At 44.8% G+C, this 13,803-nt stretch overlaps 1 protein-coding gene across 3 annotated transcripts in view; it reads left to right on the forward strand.

The window, feature by feature from the left end:
• Window positions 1–13,803, forward strand: part of RAB27B (RAB27B, member RAS oncogene family) — a 109,493-nt gene that overhangs the window by 66,166 nt on the left and 29,524 nt on the right. The window contains exon 1 of one of the 3 annotated variants that reach the window (XM_044431401.1): window positions 8,985–9,225. The exons of 1 other annotated variant lie outside the window; for it this stretch is intronic. The gene's annotated coding sequence lies outside the window, so the exon portion shown is untranslated. Of the gene's footprint in view, window positions 1–8,984; window positions 9,226–9,293; window positions 9,400–13,803 lie in introns of those variants that run through there. One more of the 3 variants, XM_044431403.1, reaches the window with a different exon arrangement.

Raw genomic sequence — 13,803 nt, forward strand, 5'->3', positions numbered from 1 at the left:
ATTTCTATAAGATCATAATTGCCCTCGTGTACTATGAGCTCAAGTTCGTACTGCTTGTTTCCCATACTCTGCTTAGCTACAGAGAAGATCTGCTTAGCTGCAGAAAACTGTTTTCCTTATGTGCCTGAAATTCATAAGACCTCCTCTGCACAAGAGGAAATGAATGGCAGCAAAGCAGGAGCACCCCTGATGTACTCAAACGTTATACTTTGAGGTTGGCTGCTTAGGAACCAAAAAAAAATGCAAACACTTTTCACACCAGGCAAATAGCCTCCTTCATGTATTTTGGGTTTTTTTCCATTCAATATGATTATCTTTTTCTTTGGACATTGTGGCCAGAATACCTTAACTGTAGCTGTAGTCAAGCACAGTAGATAAATGATGGATTGCCAAGTTTGTATGTAATGATTTGAGGTGGACTTTGCAAAGAGACCCTGGCTGGGTTCACACAATATGGCAAGTAACCCTGCGTGGTCTCCATGTTTTGCAGGTTTTTGCCAAGATCTACCCAACAGACAGTCAAGTCGTTTCTGTGTTATCATGGTTTCCATCTCCCCTGCTCAGTTTTCTCACTATTGGCATGTATCCCATCAGCCAGCATGCCTGAAATTCAATTCCAAGGGGCATCCTCCTTCCGAGGTTTCCTGCTTCTTCCTGCTTGGTCTATACATAGAGGTTGGATGAATAGAGTGGCTCCTGCAGTTGCCACTCTTTCTAGGGGACTCTGTGGTAGTTCCATACTAGGACCATGGAAACCATGACCTTGAGTTCACACCACACAAGCCATGGTGGTATGGCGAAACCATAGTCCCCTGAAACACCCTCCTGTCTTGCTGGATCCAAAAGAACAATGCTGTTGCACTGCCTGTCAGTGGGGGACAGGATACATATGTTTTGCATTAGGAACCTGAGCTCCAAATTTGGGCTTCAGATTTTCTTGTGGCCATCTAGACAATATCTGGTGGTCATAGGATTTTGCCCTAGGATGCTTTATGCAAACTTTGACATTTAAGCCTTAATTCTCCCTTATGAATAACACAGACCTACCTTACAAAGTTCCTGTCAGGTAAGTAATGTATATGATGAAGCTGGAACAATTAGACCCTGTTCAGACTTCACAGTAGCATTAAAACGGACCCAGAGTCATTTCAGGTTTCCAGGAACAACCCATGAATGTGACACTTGTAGGGTGTTTCCATGTAATCCAAACCCAGGCATTTAGCATTGTTTATCAGTTAAACAACCCCAAATGTACCCAAGAACAAGCCATGGTTGTTTGAACCATCATCTGCCCCAAGTCTGGACATTCCAGAAACAAAGGAATGCTTCATTTGTTGGATAATCCTGGAAACTGGATCATGTGAAGCATGTAATCTCACAATTAATTGCCCTACCTTTTGCAAATGGACCCACTGTTACATCTGAACACAGCCTTCAGAATAGGAAGACTCTTGAACACAATGTTAAAGCATCTGATTTAAAGTATGGATGACCATGAGCCACTCACTGTCTCTTATCTACCTTACAGGGTTGTTATGAAGATAAAAAGGTGTATATGTAAACAACCTTGGAAGAAAAGTGGAATATACATTTAATAATTAATATTCATACTCATACACACCCCTTTTAGCATTTTTAGGGTACAGGTCCAAAGTCAGTATTTATATCTTCATCATACCCTAATATTTCTGTTTTAGGGTATGATTACCCTAATAATTTTGTGATTTTGGCAAACATCATTCATTTATTACAGTCACAGACCAGGAAAATTGATAGACAAAAATAGCAATAGGACAATAAAAATACAGTTAAAACAAGTACAATTTATACAATATCTTCTCTCAGGAACATGACCACATTCTTTCCTAACTTTCATTGCAGTCACAAAATTTTTTGCAATGTTTCCAGTGAGAGAAGAAGGTACATCCCTTAAGCAAACTGGTACCAAAGTGGAAGAAGTATTACCTACATAACAACATAAATGTCTGTTATTCATAGTGAATTTCTCTCAGCATTCTTTGTAAAAGCTGAAATGTATGAGAATGTGTTTCAATGTTTCTACTGCTCCAGCACCATGAAAACATAGAAACAGAGCGAGTCAGAAGGGGTCTCCCAGGCCATCTAGTCTGACCCCTGGCTCCAGCTGGCTTCACTTATGACATGCCCACCAGAACAGACCTGTCCATTGACTGTGATCTTGCCGAACAGTGTTTATGGCAACAAGAGCAACCATTCCCCTGTGCTTTGGAATAGTTAATGTCTACTGATGCAGGACTGCAGTAATTCCAACCTTATAGCATTTATTGCAGTTGGGTTGAAATAATTAAGGACACATTTTATTAGCAGCAGTTCTCAGAGTCTATTCATCTTTGCACAACAAGAAACTGGGACTTCTCAAGCCCATAATTGCCTGATGCTTCTGCAGAGAAGCATAGACGATGTCGCTTCTTCATCATCTCTCATCCAGCAGGCAACATATATATTTGGAAGCAGTAGAAAAAATGTAGCTGCTAGAAAATGTAAATGTGGCCACCATTTCCACCATTCAAAGGCTTCAATCCATGCCTTGCACTTAACAAATTGAAAATGAAAATTGTACTTTTCTTGAGTTCTGTTTATGAATATTCATGTCCTTTTTACAAAGACTTGCAGTGGTAAATCCCTAGTCGGTCAAATGCTTGTGGAAGCAAGTGCTGCTGTGCCAGAAAACACAAACAGGGAGGAATGGAAGCATGAGCTTAAACACAAATGAATATTTATGAATGCTTTCCCCTCTTTTGCATTCCTCTTTGGTTGATGTTAATTAATCCTTTTCAAATTCTGTCTTTTATCTTTACCCAGACCATCTGCCTTAAAATGAAAGTTCTCAGGTATTTGCCATTCCAGTCTCTGAATGCTTTCATCTGCTACTCTAACGGATAAGGAAATAATATTAAATAAAATCATTGTAACAGAAAGGATTCAAAGGGCTATCCAAGCTGCTGCTTCTCACAGCAGGGCCCTTAAATGCATTGTTGAAACTTTCCAGCCAGGAGTGGGAAATGGAATTAAAACAGAGATTCCACACAAGCACTGAATAAAATGCCACAGTTGCTGCATTCAGATGTAGCAATAAGCCTGAGCTAATGAATGTTTTGGCTGACTTTTCACAAGGACCATGCTGCACACCACTCAGTGGCCTCCAGTCCTCCCACCAGCAGGGTCAACTAAAGGAACCAGAAACCCAGGAAGAAGTAAAAGCATCCTATTCTACTTGAACCTGGACTTATGCTGCCTCATTCCTCCGCCAAACTGGCCTCTGAATCCAGGGTCTGATCTCTCATTCCTTTCTTTGTTAGGCTCAGATGTAATTGTAATTTTCCAGTTGGCTTAGCTTCTCTCTTTGATGGGAGGAACCAAGTGGCGGCAATCTGGCTGTATGCATGAGCGCTTTTGATTTATCACTACATCTTCTGGTTCTTCTCTCCAGAGCTCAACTCTCTCAATAATCAGTAGTGTCCTTCTCCCATGGAATGTTCTCTTCGGGGAGCCTCATCTGAGACTTTCATTTTTGTTCTTTTAGTATCCCATTTGGATTTCTTTTCTCTCACGGTTTTAAGGGCCTCTTATTTTAGCACCTGTGGCACTGATGGGGGTTTTTCATTCTTTTTACTTGCAAGTTGTTCACAATTCTGGCAACTTGTGGTTTCCTGTGTTGGCATTTGTGCATGTACATTCTTATACCAGGTTGAATGTTGAAAGAATTATTCTTGCTCCTTTACTGTAGTGTTATCATGTTCTAATTGTTCTTGTCATGATGCCCAGATAAGGTGTTTTATGAGCAAATATAAATGCACAGTTCACATTCAGCATTCAGACAGTGAAATTGCAAATAGGCAGTTTACTCACAACCAGAGGGGACAAACTAGCATTAGTTTTAACTACAGTTGGTTCAGATGAGTCAACTTCTACCTAGGCTGTCCGTAGGGATGGATTCACCAAACAGTGTCCCACTATTGACCTTGTTCTCATTTCCTGATTCCTAAAATTTATGCAAATTTCCCTGTTAGATTAAAACAGGACTGATTCAGCCTACTGCGCAAATTTGTGCGAATCATGAAGTCTGTGCAACTCAAATTTAGGATGGAGATGAATGTCAACTCATGTCCAGCAGTACTTTCAGTAGTCACACACTCATGCACAAACTCACATTCAGAACTTTGAAGAGGGCTTGCATGAACGTTTTGCAAGCAAAAACAAAATCCTCATGCAAGCCCCCGTTTCTGATCCCGGCTGGGTTGGAAAACACATAATTAAATTGACAAACTGTGGTTAACAAGAAGTGAGTGCTTCTGACCTCTTTGTGCTGAAACAGAGGAGGAGAGCCAGTTCTGCGAGCCCGACATTAACTTGCTGCCATTCTCTACCCCAGTCATCTGCTGACTGAGGAATCTGCTTCACTGTGCTTCATGGAAGGGCCAGCCCTGACAGCCAGCTTACACATTTTTTGAGGAACTCATTGCTAGGCTTTTCATAGAGAAAGAAGTCTTGTCGATTATTTGTCATGCACGAGGCTAACCTCTCAGCAGGGTAGGGAATCTCTGCCAATGTGTTGACAGGTAGGTCAAGCTTGCCTGATGTACTTTGCAACATGTTGCCATGCAGTAGCAGCACGCAACTGTTGATTAGCCTGACTTCGCGGGCTTGTACTCCCTCACACCCCTTTCAGAAAAATATTAGTCATGGATCTATTTCAGGCTGTTCCCCCACCCCCACAACACTTCATAATCTATGGCAGTCCTGAAACGCGGTTCCATTTGCATTGCAAGGAATTCATCCTTTTGTTCCAGTCTTCGAGACCAACAAAGGTGACTGATGGAGACGCAGAACACAAGGTGACCCAGTTGCCACTGCCATGCTGACAAGTCAGCAAGCATTGTGCTCTTTGTTCCTTATTCTGTTGTTGAAACTTAACTGTTAAAATAGTTAATAGTTTATCTGTTTTATCTGATCCTCTTGGATCAGATAAAAAATTCCTTTGGTCCAACCTTCCCAAATCTACTGAGATGTCTTGGACTATAAATCCCATCATCCCCTTGACAGCATGGCTATTGACCATGATGACTAGAGATGATGCTGGACACTGCCCAACGGGGAAAACCATAGCCTTGACTATATGCACTTTTGCTGGCAGGGTGATGTCTCTGCTTTTTAGTATTCTGTCTAGATTTGCCATAGCTTTCCTCCCCAGGAGCAAGCGTCTTTTAATTTCTTGCCTGCAGTCCCCATCTGTGGTGATCCTGGAGCCCAGGAAAATAAAATCTGTCACTACCTCCATTTCTTCCCCATCTGTTTGCCAGGAAGTGAGAGGACCGGATGCCATGATCTTAGTTTCCTTAATGTTGAGTTTCAAGCCAACTTTTACACTCTCCTCCTTCACCCACATCAAGAGGCTCTTTAGTTCCTCTTCACTTTCTGCCATTAACAACAAAAATAATGATTCACGGAAAAGCACGCCTTTGGAGTCACTGTCAGTTTGCGTGTTTGGTCGAACAGCAATCCACAATGCAAAGAGAGGACGTGGAAACAAGCAGTTTTATGATCATATGTTTAAAATGGGGACAGGAAAGGCAGTTATTTGGATGGACATTCTCCTGATCTGGCAGCAACTCCTTATTGTACAGAAATTCAAATGACTTTAAAAGCAGGAGTAAAAAACAGTGGGGGTGGGACACCCACAGGGCCACCCATGAAAATAAGAAAGAACAAGAAGAGGACTCTGAGCATCACAGAAAAGCAGCCCGGGAAACATGGCAGCAAGTTCTGAGAGCATCCCATTGATTTTAGTGAGCAATGTGTTGTATTGTGTTCCTGGGAAATGAATCAAACCTGGGACAAATCCTCCAAAAGCTAAAAGATCATCCATGTGATTACAAAGATGATTTGTAAATTGCACAAGCCATCTGGGAAACCTTTAAATAAATGAGCATAGGTATCAAGTCTTCCATCAAGAATTATGATCTGCTCCTTCAGCATGTCTTCAAACTGAGTTTTAATTAATATTTTTTCTTTCTTTCTTGAGCAAAATGATGCCAGTCAGCAACTGACAGAAAAACACATGCATACACTCACACACGCATTCACATCCATGGACACACCTACACATACCCCAAGGCATCCATTCACATGCAGAGACACAAACAAAAACTCTGTACTTGGAGGGTGGAGCCTGCAAAAATCTCTCTTCCCCATTTATGTAAATAGAGGATCAATTTCACATCTAAGCCAATATGGTTTCGCTTTTATTTATATGCAAATACATGCAGATGCTGTTGATGCTCCTGTGACTGCTCAGTCAAGTTTTTGGCTAAGATTAACTAGTACTTTAAGATGAAGTGGGTGATTGTCAGGCCCCAAAGCATTCACATCCATGGACACACCTACACATACCCCAAGGCATCCATTCACATGCAGAGACACAAACAAAAACTCCCTTATAGCACATGTGTGCAAAGCATTCACACCCAAGGACCCACTCACTGGTCACTTCCTGAGTCGTCTTCTGCTGCTCCCCAAAGACCCATGGGCAGATCACCAAGGAAGAGGCCTTCTTAGCAGGGGCACCCCAACTCTGGAACCTGCTCCCGAAAGAGGTTTGCCTGGTGCCGTCTCTCTATCCTTTTTGGTGCCAGGTGAAGACTTTTTTATTTACCTGATATTTTAATTGTTAAGATAATTTTTCAAGTTTTTTATGGTATTTATTACACTGTAGTGTTCCTGTGCCTTTCATTGTGTCTTCTTACTGGTTCAAGAACTGAACTTATTGTGAGGTTTCATTGTGGAGTTTCTCTGTGTCTGATTGTTGTGATTTTATTGTTGTAATATTTGCTAATTTGCTATTTTTATTTTATTATGCATATTAGTATTATATTATTATATCCTGTAACCCACCCAGAGAGCCATTTTGACAAAGGGGCAGGATAAAAATCAAACAAACAAACAAACAAATAAATAGTATTATTTGTTAAATTTATATCCGGCCTTTCCACCCAAATGGCAATTGAGATGGATGTTTGTTCCCATAGACACTCTCGGTTAGATGAACCAGCTAATGTTTTCTGAAGGTTGCAGGGAGAAGCATTGAGGGCATATAGACAGTCCTAACTCTGAAGCTAGGTATGACTTAGGGCTGCCCTAGGGCGAGGAGGGCAAATGGGAGGTGAGAAGTTAGCTCCTCTGTTTGTGGCACGCCATCTTTGCTTCAGGAGAAGCACTGCTGGGCCATCCCACAGGCCTAGTAGCTACTTTAGCATTCCTTTTCCTAGAATGAGCAAAGGCCTCTGGGAAGTGGACAGGCAAGGCATGAGAGCACCAGCCCTCTCCCACTGCTGTCCCCCAGCACCAAGGACGTGGGCCATGTTTCTGCTGCCCATGAAGTGGTATATACCACTGGTACCCTTGTTAGGCATGGGCCAGTTTCCATGGTGGGCATGGATGGGCACCTGCCAGAGGCCCACAGCCCAACAGTTCCCTGGACTAAGACCTCGCCTTCCCCATGGTAGCCTGCTTGTATACCTGCCTTTCACCCTGGCAAGAAGGGGAGCTCTAAATGCCCCCAGGGAAGGGGTGGAGATGCAACAGCAGCTGGCAAAAATGGTGGTGTGAAGACGGGCTCCCTAAGGGAGGGGGCCTACTTCAATCATCTCAGCCAAGGGCTCTCGAGAACCCGCAACTGCTCCATCTTATCCTCCCAAAATGTGTCGAGTCTCCCTTTTAAGCCATTGAATCCAGTGGCCCACAAGCAAATACCACATTTCTTTATTTAAAAAAATGACTAGCACATTTCCTTCCCATTCTTCAGCTGACAAAGCTCCCGAAGTGACTTAAATGAGATCAACAAAAATACCAAATCAGAAAACAGTAGCAAGTGCCTGCGGTCTTTCAGGAGCCTATGTAAGGGGCTTAAAGGGTTGGTGATTATCGGATTTCACCTTGTCTGGTGCTGCTGCTTCTTCCACAGCTGCTTCTCCTCCTCTTCCACACAGAGCAGTTGGTTCTGGTGGTTTTTTAAAAAATATCATGCTAACACCATGCCCTATCTATCAACAGTGGCTTTATTTCAGGAAGAGATTCCTGCTAGAAATATATTCTCAGAGTCAATGGGCACCCAAAAGCCTCATTTGTCTACAATTACAGCATAATCCAGATTCATACCCCCATTATCTTTGCTTGAGTAGCACAGCTTCCCAAAGCAAATCGGATGAATTAATTTGTATAGATTTATTTTTGTCAGTGTAGGTCTTTGTAACAACACCCTGTCGGCAAGCTGCACCCTTTGTTCTATAGGATGCCTTTGCAGAGGGGCCTCAGTCACGCCCAGGGACAGTGTGGCGTTGGCACTGTGGCCCCATCTCAGGGTGTGTGCTTGTCCGCAGCACCCCGGTCTGGGCAGCACCAGAGTCGCTGTGGCCCCAGCCGCTGCTGCTCCCAGCCCTGGCACACCTGTCTGGAGGGTGCAACAAGAACTGCCACCCCGTCCATTCCCCTTGGCTCACCGACATGTTGCTCACAGTCTCCCGTCCCCGTTCCTCGCCCTCCCAATTTTCATGCTTACTCCCATGCACCCCTTCGGTAGGGGGATGTTTTCCCAGGTGCCCATACCATGTGGATATTGAGCCCCCTAAAGACTAAACTAATGACCAAAGCATAGCTCACTCTCAAGCATATTTCAGACGACTGGGTATCTGCGCCTGCCTGTCACTGTGTGTCGGCAGTGCCGGGTTAGCCATGCAGGCAACCAAGAAGTTTGTGCAAATCCAACCATGGTCAGAGTGGGTTTAGCAGTTAGCACCGCATGCAGCTGAGTCATGATCATGATCTGCCTGAGGTGCATCCTTCACATCCGTGTGGATGTTCACCCAGAACGCCTTTCCTCTCCAATCAGCCTTTTCAGACACAAGCTGCTGTGAGCTCAGAACGGCGCGATCGTGCCAAGTTAAAAGCTACCCGACTTTTCTTCTGCACGGTTGTTCTGACAGCGAGGGATAAACCCAACCTTCCTGAGCTGTACAACTGACAGCTCTTTCCCCCTCCTTCATGCACTTCGGTGTTTTCAAAGTTTCCGGGCTTGCTTTGGAGCATTCCTTTGCCTTTGAGGAGTTGACTGTGTGGGAGTCTTTGGGGCAAGGGTTGAACTGTGTAATCAGACACCAAATCCACAGGAAAGGAGAAAAACTGTGCGCACCGGTAAGTTTCACAATCGTGTGGCGGGGGGAGTGAACAGAGGCAGTATATTATTTCTGGCTTGTATTCTCACACCCTTATTCCTGTAAGCACTTTCTGAAGTGCTCGGTAACTTTGCGAAAAGGAAACCAGACCTGAAGTTATGCAGCCACAGAAGGCCTGAGAAGGAACAAGCAGGTCAGGTTTGCATGATTATTTTTCAATTCTCACTACGACTTTTTCCCTCTGCACTAATTGTGAGTCACGTCTCCTTTGTTGCTTGTCAGAGTCAAACTTTTACAGAAGATTTTAAAAATGCCTTGCCTGTTTCTTGGTGATTGCCTGTGGAACAGCTGGATTTCCTGGGGATTCAGAGTGACGGTTTGGGGGATTGTTTTGTTTCTTTGCCAGCCTGTTGCTAAATTACACATGGAGCTTTTAAAGCAGGATTGTAGGGCATGTCGCGGACAGGAAATGATATTTGTTTCTTCTTGTTCTTGAGAGAAATTGTCCTTACCAATCTCACTGCTATTTCCCAATTCACTGTCACTCGTGGCCTTTTAAGTTATGGTTAATACAAAATGCATCTACTGAGTTAACAGTGCTTTTGTACTGGGTCTGTTTTTAAGATATTGATCTGTGCTGATGTGTACAGGAAGTACTGCGGTAACTTTAAAAAACGGAGAGGAAGCTGTAGCCTGAAATTGTTTTGCTAAGGAGAGAAAAAGAGACAGTCAAGGGTGATTTAAACTGGATTCCCCTCCAGTTTCCCAGGAAAAAGCCCAGTGGGCATGCCCTCGGAGAATGCCAAGCCATGCTCCTAAGGGCTCCTGGCGTGTCGTGAGCAAGCCAAGCGCCAGTGCGTACAGCCTGTTCGCTCCTGCTTGGTGAGCAGCTAAGCAACTCCCAAACCTTTCGTTTCACATGCCATCCTAATTGGAGGCCTGTTGTTGTCACGTCCTTTGGAGCTCTTCAAGATGTCCATCCTGGAGCTTTGTGCATCTGCATGGTGGAGATGGTATTTTGAGCATCACCTATCAGAAACAGCTGCCCGGGCAGAAGATCCATGGCAGTTCATAGTCCAGTCCTGACCTACCTCCTGTCCAGGGAGATCAGCTAAAGAACCACTGTGGTATCCCCTAGGGTCTCCTTCCTCCTGCTTAGCCAATTAGCCTTAAATCAGGCAAGAAGCCAGGAACCCTGGAGGACTATTAATTCCTTTGCTTAATCTCAATCCATGTATGTCCACATGCGTTTTCCTTTGTGCTCTCTGCTCGTACCTCATGACTGCTCCCAGAACTAACCAAGAACGCTGAGCACTCTTGGAGCACTCTGGAATATTTCTTGAGCCTTCTGCACTGGATGCAGGATATACTGCTGAGGTGTGCTGGCATGCCACCTGTGCTACCTGTGCCTGGCATGCCTTGTCATTTGCTTCTGTTGTTCCACTTCTGCAAACCTGCATGGGCAGGGCCAGTTTGCCTGTGCCACCTTGCAGCCTGACATACCTGCAGAAAGCTCTGTGTTGCACCCCAGGGCAGTCCTTCATGCTGCTTTCAGCTTCCACCCATTCCAGCAGCACAAGCCAAATCTTCCAGGAAAGAAGGAAGTGAAAAGGAAGTCCATTTTGGTCTACTGGGACTCCTTCCATGAGCACAAGCAGCTCAAGAACCCCAGGCTGTTTACTGGGCTTGCCACCTTAACTGGGGGAAATTGTGTTGTGATTGCATCCCTTACAAGTCAACACCATCAATGCTACTCAAGTTTTCCACTGTGATGTAACTCAGTTCTGTATAGACAGGTTCATTATAACACTACTTGAATTCTGTACGGTAATGTGTATATAAGCGAAGAACAGACAGAATTCTGCTCTTGTACCCATTATGCCATATGGGACATATTGTCCGCTCTGGTTCTCTCTTTTCCTCCATGCAGTCCACATGGCAGATTGTACACCGAAATGATATAAGGTAAAGAAAGGAAACCACAAAGGTTTTTTGTGCTTTCAGTTAAGGAAACCTTTTTGATGTCACTGTACGTGGCAAATGCATGTCCGTGCATGTTTGTTTGAATGAGACACTGTACCTTACTGTGGAACTGAGACTGTCCTGGAAGTGAGATCAGTAAAGGAAGTCACTACTAGCCAAGTGTTCCCCAGGTGCCGAGTCTGAGTCTGTCTTTGAAAGTACAAGTTTTCGCTTGCAAAAGACAGTCTGGCCTAGTTTGCACCTCCTGCGTTCTTCAGCATTGTCTGACTGGAAATGCCATGCTGGGAATAGCCCCTTTTAACTGTGCCAAGAATTCAAGAGGATAATTTTTTTTGCAGAGTGAATTCTGTGCTGCCTACAGCTAGTCTCATTCTGGTTTAAGTGCATTGTGCTGTGCTAGAAAGCAATTTGTGTTTTGTTGCTGGTGCTCTTGAGGAGTCTGTTCTGAATTTCACCAAGTTTTGACACCTCTGAGGGATTCACTGCATGAAACATTTACCAGCTGCTTTACTGGGGCTTCTCCTTCCATTTTCTTTGCTGGGTGACAAGTGTGTCCCTTGCACTGGCTTTTAACTCCGAGATTTGTATTTCTCTGTTTTCCTGTATTTTGTGTTAACCAAGCGCAAGGTGGTGCTGTAACCCAGCTGCAGTGTAGCAGATTTGCAACAATGCAGGAGGCTTTTATTGTGGTCTGAGATGTAAGAGCTCAGTGTCCTCACTTTAAGAACAGCCTCCAAAATGGCTGGAAGATACAAGAGAGGAAGGGTTGGTGGTGGGAGTTATGAAAAGGCCCTCACACCTCTGCGCATGAGGGCTCACAAGCACACAATAAATGCCTTGTGTAGCAAATCCCTTCCACCATGGGACTCTCCCATAGACTACTGATAAGGCAGCCAGGTAGGCCGCTGCTCTAAGCCTCGTTAACTGGGACGCTACCCAGGAGAACCAGAGCTTTTTCTGCTGTGGTCCCAAAGCAACCAGCAGATGCTTCAGGAAAGTGTGTAAATCCCAGATGCATCCCAGTCATAAATAGGCATGAGTTCCTTGGGGCAGCTTTCAGGTAAGTGTGCAGAGTGCTCACACTTCACGGTCACTTATGGCTACAGTTTTATGCACTGGCCTTCCTCAACTGGTGCCTCCAGATGCTGTGGACTTTGCCTCCCATTAGCCCTGACCAGCATGGGCAATGGCAAGGAATGTAGAGAGCTGTGGTCCCAAACACGGGGAGGGCACTCAGTTGCGGAAGGCTGCTAGGCAGAATTCACTTTGAATACATCCCATTGAAAGCAGGTGCCATGCCCTTTATTCAGTATCATTTAGATTGGGTGTTAGGGATACACTTGCTAGCTTTTCACCTGGATGGAGAGAAATCCTCATCCAGTGTCCAAGCCTATGAGTGGCTTGAGAAAGCTGGAGACTGGCCTTTCCTCCTCTGTGCCTGCCCTTGCCTGCTGCAAGGAGGCACCTGCCCGTGCTACTCTGCTCTGCTGGCTTAGCTAGGGGAATAACTAGAGGGAAGACCAGGGAAGAAAGAGATAGGATGGGTTGGTCCCAGCTGTTTCCCTCTCTTCTTCTTCCGTCACCTGGTTCACCCAAGGCTCTTGCTGATCCAGAAGGGGCTCAGTTTGTGGTCTGAGAAGGACGAACTGTGCCAGCTCAAGCCCTGGGCCTGATATCTGGCAGAGGAGGGTCAAGTAAGATGCAAACCTTGCCTAAATAAAATTGGTCTTCAGCCATGACTGTCGATCTGTTCTCCAGCTCAGGCCAGCTACAAGCTAGGAACATAAAAGGAGCCCTCCTGGATCAGCCCAAGGGGTGTTGTCCTGTCTGCAACCAGATGCCTCTGGAAAGCTCAGAAACAAGACAGTGCCAGCAACCCTTTCCTGCCATGATTTATCCCAGTGTCTGGTGTTCAGAGATAAACTGCCTCTAAGCTTAGATATTCTATAGCTAGATAGACCTAAACTCCATGAATCCATCTAATCTATTCAAAAGGCCATCTAAGCTAGGTTTATACAGTCAGGAGGTTATTGCTGGGGTCATTTCAACCTCACCAGCTCCCCTTCATCCATGTTGATCTTCACTGTAAGATGGCCTCCATTTCCAAGGCATGATCTCATGCTACCAACCACCTTGTGGCTGGTAGCAGTGATAGCTGTGAAACAAATTGCATGCAGAAGCTGTCGCATTTAGAACTTACTTCCTTAACCACCATGGCCACCTCCTCCACAACTCAGAGATGCCTATGAGTACTACAACTGGAAATGTGGACAGTTAGAGCTGTTGAAAAAGTGTGTAACTATCTCTACTCAGAGCCAGGATGGCGTGGTGGTGAGAGAGTTGGGCTGGGGATCTGGGAGAGTCAGGTTTTAGTCCCCACTTGGCCATGATATTCAGTGGCCAACTTTGGGCCAGTCACTCACTCTCAGCCCAACCTACCTCACTGGGTTGTCATTTTGAGGATTAAATGGAGCTGTATAAGTCACCTTGGACTCCATCCAAGAGGCAGCATAGAAATCATAGAAAAAAGGCACCATATAAATCATAGAAACATCATAGAATAGTAGAGTTGGAAGGGGCCATGAAGGCCATCGGGTCCATCCCCCTGCTGTTG

The sequence above is a fragment of the Varanus komodoensis genome, unplaced genomic scaffold (assembly GCF_004798865.1).
Source record: "Varanus komodoensis strain SLA01 unplaced genomic scaffold, ASM479886v1 scaffold22, whole genome shotgun sequence".
Taxonomy (NCBI): domain Eukaryota; kingdom Metazoa; phylum Chordata; class Lepidosauria; order Squamata; family Varanidae; genus Varanus; species Varanus komodoensis.